Source organism: Panthera leo, chromosome D4 (genome assembly GCF_018350215.1).
Source record: "Panthera leo isolate Ple1 chromosome D4, P.leo_Ple1_pat1.1, whole genome shotgun sequence".
Taxonomy (NCBI): domain Eukaryota; kingdom Metazoa; phylum Chordata; class Mammalia; order Carnivora; family Felidae; genus Panthera; species Panthera leo.
The window spans coordinates 60,809,436-60,815,517 of record NC_056691.1 but is presented as its reverse complement, the minus strand read 5'-3'; the positions used below and the strand labels follow the sequence as shown (position 1 = coordinate 60,815,517).

Sequence of the window (6,082 nt, the reverse complement as noted above, 5' to 3'; positions counted from 1 at the left end):
CTGCTTCGGATTCTGTGTCTCCCTCCCTGCCCCTCCCCCACTCGTGCTCTGTCTCTCTCAAAAATAAATAAACTTAAAAAACTATACTAAAAAAAAAAAAAAGAGCACCTGATGCACACGCACTCAGGATATACCGGAAGTAATAGTAGTAAGAAGTAGCAGTTGCTGTGTTGGTGGTGATGTCACATCTCCTAGAATGTTGCACGTAGCACCTGGAACGTCCGCCTCTGCTGTCTCCCTCCTGCCGCGCCCCCCCCCCCCCCCCCCCCCCGTACTTACTCTTCTGTTTGCCCTTCCTGACTCCTGACGCTACCCAGTTATCACCTCCTCCAGGAAGCTGCCTCTGACGCCTCCCTCCCCGTGTTGGAGCCAAACCACTGCCTTCTGCATACTCCCACAGTTGCCTTGTAGCCCTCGTCACCTTACATTGTCACACTCCGTTCGCATGCCCATCTTCCCTCACGCTGGACCATTCATCCATTCGACAAGTTGATAATGTGCTTATTACACACCAGGCACTATTCTCAGTGTGGGGGATACATTTCACAAAGCAGACAAAACTCTCTGCCCTCACGGGGCTTACCATAATGAGGAGAGACGGATAAGCAAATCAATGATTTATACAGTCAGATAGAAGATAGATCACATGGAAAAAAAGGAAGAAGACAAGTGGGACGGAGAGTATGTGGGGGTGGGGTGGGGATGTTGCCGTTTTGAGTGGCAGTTGAGACGGTCTCACGGAGAAGACTGTATCTGAGGGAAGATTTAGAAGGCGTGATACAACTGTGTGGACCGGACACCCAGGGGAGAGCCTTCGACGCAGAGGATGACAAGTGCCAAGGCCCTGAGACTTAGCGTGTGTTGTGGGTTGCATTATGCCCCCCTAAATATATGTTAAGTCGTAACACCCAAGTATCTGTGAATGTGACCTTATTTGGAAATAGGGTCATTGCTGATGTAATCAGTTCAGATGAAGTCACACTGGCGTAGGGTGTGTCCTTAATCTAGTATGACTGATGTCCTTGTAAGAAGAGGAAAAGAGACAGAGTGACAGAGACACATGGAGGGACAGGGGGACACCATGTGACCACAGAGGCAGGTCTATAGGACCAGGAATGCCCAGGATTGCCAGCTGTCACCCAGAAGCTAAGAGACAGGCATGGAAAGATTCTCCCTAGAGCCTTATGAAAGATCATGGCCCTACTGATCCCTTGACTCCAAACTTCTAGCCTCCAGAGTTGGGAGAGAACACATTTCTCTCGTTTCCATCCCCTCAGTTGTGGTAATTTGTTACAACAACCCTGGCAAACAATGCAGCAGTGTGTGAGGAGCAGCGAAGAAGCCGGTGAGGCTGAAGAGGAAGAGAGGGGACGTCAGGGGGAACCTAGAGCCGGGCCACGTGGGGCTTTGATCCCAAGTGAGACGGGGCACTGCGGGGAAGATTGTGAGTCACCGAATGCCACGGTCTCACGTATCACCTGCTGCTCCATCCTGGTTTCTCTAGCAGCTTGCCCAGACCACGGCGTGTAGCTGACACGTACTACTGTTCCCTCCTTCCTGTCCCAGCTAGAGGTTCTGGCTTGGAGGCTATGAGATAAATACGTGTGTCATTGATGAGATGAAGGAAGGGTGACTAGGTTCTGGCCACACAGAGGATGCTCTGATAACTATAATATTTGGGTTGATAAAAGAATACGTTTTTCACTTGGGATGCCCGCAGACATTTTTTTTTAACGACAGGACACAGTTTTCGTCTTAAACCCTTAGAGTCATTTGTTTCGTATTTTGATTAAAAAATTGTGCATTGTCAATGCAGGCCCACAAAGTATTGATTTTCAAGACTCTTGTTGTGGCTGATGTGTCCTACAGATAAGCTTCCATTCCTTCTCCATGAGGCTTTCAGCACCGGATCTCGGTAGGCACGTTATTATGGGGAAGCATTGATTTTTGCCCAGGACAGTATGCCTTCTCTTTGAGGAAATGAAAATGATGACAAATGAAAAGCCATTTTTCAAAGCGACTTTGATTCTTGTAGTTTATGATTCAAAAATGAAGGCTGGGAGAAGGGACCCTAATCTTCGGTGCTCATTATTTGGCTCCACAGGTAAAGGGACACATTTGTGCCCAAGGAGCCCTTAGTAGGCCTGCAGGAGTCTGATGGTAGCAACGGCGGCTCTCATTTTCGGAAGCTGTGTGCAGTTGAGCGCACTTGTCTGTTTCACATTTCAGAGCCCTACCAGCCTGCCGGGCAGAGGGTTCACATCCCAGCTCGCGGGTGGCGCACAGGCTCAGAGAAGCAGAGCCTCCTTTTTGTGGTCATACGGCAGGATGCGAGGTGTCTCCAGATTTGATGGACATTCAGATAAGACAAGATGTGTGTCTGAAGGCGGGAGTGGATAGAGAGCCGCACAGTGCTGATGCCACGGTAACAGAACAAGGGCTCAGAACAGGAGGGCAAGGCAGGGCGGGGCCCCTCTGAGGCCTGGGTCTGCAACCAGCTGGGTCACGTCAGCCAACCTCCTCAGCCTCTCTGAGCCTCCAGGTCCCCTCTCTACGTGGCGGGGGGCGGGGGGTGGGGGAGGTTGCCCCCCATGCTGCCACCTCCCCAGACTGCATTGCACAGGAGATACTAGAGAAAGTGCTTCATAAGTTGTGAAGGGCTCTTCATAAGCCGAAGGTAATTGCTGTGTAGATAAGAGTGTTGATTGTAGAGTCCATAATTTCTGGAAAATTTATAACTATTATATTGGTTTTTTTTTTAAACTGAGCCATTACTGCGTGTGCCTGCCGCTGTGCCTAATGCTCCACACAAATGATGTTTAATTCTAATTATGAATTATGTCCCTGCGAGGTAGACACTAATGTGAGCACACTCGTTGTGCAGATGAGGAAACTGAGGCTGTGAGACCTACGATAATTCGAGGGTAACGCTGAGGGTCACACCGCTAATAAAGGAGAATTCAAACTGGGCTCTGTATGACTTCAAAAGATTCTAAGCCTCAACCCGCTCCATTAGAGTGATAATAGGTCCTGAGATGGGCCAGTGCAAGGCCTGATTCCAGATGATGAAAACATCTGTAGGAAGCGTCAGGCCCAAGGTCACCCAGAGCCAGTGGCTCAGAGAGATGTGTTTTGCCACCCGGGTCCAAGGTTTCTTTCTTGCCTCTTCTGCCAAATCATCATCTGCCTTTTTTGTTCCTGCTTGCTCTGGAGGGCCTTTGTTCTCATAGCACTTAAAAATCGAGGGGCACACTGGCAAAGAGGAATTGACAACCAAATGCAATGTGTGAATTAAAAACATTTATTTTTTTAGAATTAAAGAAGACTATAAAAGACATTTTTGGGACAGTTGGGAAGTTTTAAATACAAATCCTATTTTAAGTAGTATTACTTTACGAACATTACATTTTTAGGTGTACCGTGGGGATGCTGTTATGAGGGAGACTATCCTTAGTCCCAGGAGACACATCCCAAAGTGGTCTTATGCTTGCAACCCACACTCAAATAATTTGGGAAGAAACACCAGGGAAAGAGAAAGAAGATGTGGGAAGGTATTAATGATTGGTGAATAGACGAAAAGTATATGGATGTTAATTGTCCTATTCTTTCCAGTTTTCTGTAGCTTTGAACATTTTTAAGTAAAATGTGGCAGTGGAGGGAAAATGATTCCAGGAGCAATCCCACTTGCTGAATGCCTTTTGCGGGCTGGGCTCCAGGCCAGGCACTGGCATGAGCTACCTTATTTGTTTCTCCCAGACTCTCTGTAAAGTAGGTGTTGTTATTTTCTTTTCGCAAATAACCTAACAAAGCTCAGAGAGGGTGAGTGGCCAACACAAGATCACACAGCAGGCGAATGGTGAGCTGCAAGGGAGTGTGAAGGTTTCCAAGCTCCTCCTCCTTCCCCTACCCCATTCTTCCTCTCCTGTCTTTTTCATGATGGGCACGCATATAGAAGAAATTGCTTTTCATATCTCAACAGGAAACTTAAAGCCTTGGTTAAAACAACAACAACAGCACACTCTACGCTGTTAATCAGGACCCTGAATCAGAAGCAAGAGAAACAGGAACTCCAAGTATCAAAAGCTTCCTTCTCTGACCAGAGTCCCCATAGGAAAGAGAGTTCTGGAAAAATAAATGTTGACATTTGACACCACAGGAGCACCAATTTAAAAAGGCACGTTAAACCAAAATTGACTTCACAAAAATCAATATTGAAAAATCAGACTTGGATTCCAATGAAATATCAGTCTCTTGATGTTTATTGACTTGGGTAAATGTTGGCATTTTACTGCCCAGAATTAAAATAATGGAATTTTAGAGCTAGACAAGACTTCTGAGATCATCCTGTTACCTACTAATATCTCTTTCTGGATGCTTCTTAGCCGGACATTGTTTTTATTATGTTTAATTATCCCGTCTTAAACCGTGTTTAATTTTATAAATCTCCCCCAAATCTCGGTCCCATGGGCACAAGTTCTAGTAACTATCTTACTTTCAGAAAGAAGAGCCAGGGCTCTTCTGGCTTAAACTAAAGCTGCCCCTTTAGAGGGGAGGGGACTGGCCTGAGGTTGTGGAGCTGGGGGCAGCCCAGGCTGGAAGCCCAGGCTCACCACTGTACCACACTTGCCCCTCCAGTCCCTCCTCTTCTGTATCCCATCCATTAGGTGGCTGGTAAAGGAGCATGGCTTATTCACTAGAATGTGGTGGCGGCGAGGTGGGAACCATGTTAACTGGATGTCAGCTGGGAGTAAACAGAGAGAGGGAGGGAGGGGAGGAGGGAGGCTCTCTTTGCCTTCAGATGGAAGCATCCTTTGTCATGGTTTTAGGGATAAGACACACAACAGGCCATTAAGTTAGAGATACTATTGTTTCATTCGAACGTGCTTTCATCTGGCTAATTAAATACCACACACAAGCCCCCAACTATTGTGATCAAACATTCCCCACAAAGTCAAGATTACAAGGATGGTGCAAAACTGGTAATTATGCTGTGCCTGGCTCCCCTTCTGAGGGCCCCTGTTATTAAGCCATTTAGAGGGATCTTGTGGAATAAGGGTGGACGCCCTTGGTGAGGTCTGAGACCCGGGAACTGAGGACACAGGATCAGTCTGTCCCGAGGCCTTACTGCCGTGGGGATGCGGGCTCCCGACACGGGTAAAAGGCACACTTCTTAATGATGGCGAGACTGAGAATAACAGCTACTTCTTTGGAGCGGTATTTTTGGAGTCCTTTCTACCTACCCAGCAGTGGGCTTAGCTTTTTACACACCTTTCTCCTTTTTGTCCTCATCAACCACCCAGTGGGATGGGTATCCTTCCATTTTATAGATGTGCAAATCCAGGCTTAGGCTGGTGGGGGGACTTTGGCTTCAGGTTGTATGGGCTGCAGGTAGTGGACCCAAGCTGGACACCAGTCTCTGGCTGCACGTTCAAGTCTTGCAGGAGATCAGCAGTTCCAGGAAGGTCCCAGCCCCTGTCAGCCATACCCCCCCCCCCCCACCCACATACAGCCTACTGGTTGGCTCGGTTTGCCAAGTACCTTGGCCCCCTCATCCTGGACTCCTAACCAACCCATCTCCCAGCAGCCCACTCACCCCATGGATATCGCTGCTCCTATGCTCAGTCTGTCCCTGCCGTGACGTGAGTGCTTGTTTTACTGAACCTTTTTTGGGGGTAACGGATGATCTGGGGCTTCCATATTCACCAGAGGAGAGATAATGATTTTGAGGTGATCTACTCAGAGAATGGAGGCCAAAGAAATCCATTTAGGAACCCTAGTTATCTGATTGTGCAAAATAAGCCAGAAAATCCCATCTCCCTTGTCACTCCTGCTGGACCTTGGTATTTTTGCGTGGGCCACAGTGTGTGTCTAATGCACACGCTTTGTGAGTTCGACCAGCACAAGAGTGTAACCATGTCAGAGATCTTAGAGGCCCTTGTGGTCACAAAGAGCGCTGTGTCCCCACCTCTCCCCAAACTGCATTTGTATGCCCTCCTCTGGACATCCTCAGTCTCCTTTTTGACTCCCTCACGGAACTTCACACACTACCTTTTACTCTCTGTGCCCTGCTTCCCTCACTCAC

General features: G+C 47.9%; 1 long non-coding RNA gene across 2 annotated transcripts; it reads left to right on the top strand.

The window, feature by feature from the left end:
* Nucleotides 1-996: 996 nt before the first annotated feature.
* On the top strand, nucleotides 997-4,241 carry LOC122204948. 2 transcript variants are annotated; one of them, XR_006195848.1, is made up of 3 exons: nucleotides 997-1,915; nucleotides 2,230-2,677; nucleotides 3,980-4,241. It is a non-coding gene; the product is annotated as an uncharacterized LOC122204948 (long non-coding RNA). The 2 variants fall into 2 exon arrangements; XR_006195847.1 differs by having other exon boundaries at nucleotides 1,005-1,915; nucleotides 2,230-2,425.
* The last annotated feature ends 1,841 nt before the right edge of the window (nucleotides 4,242-6,082 follow it).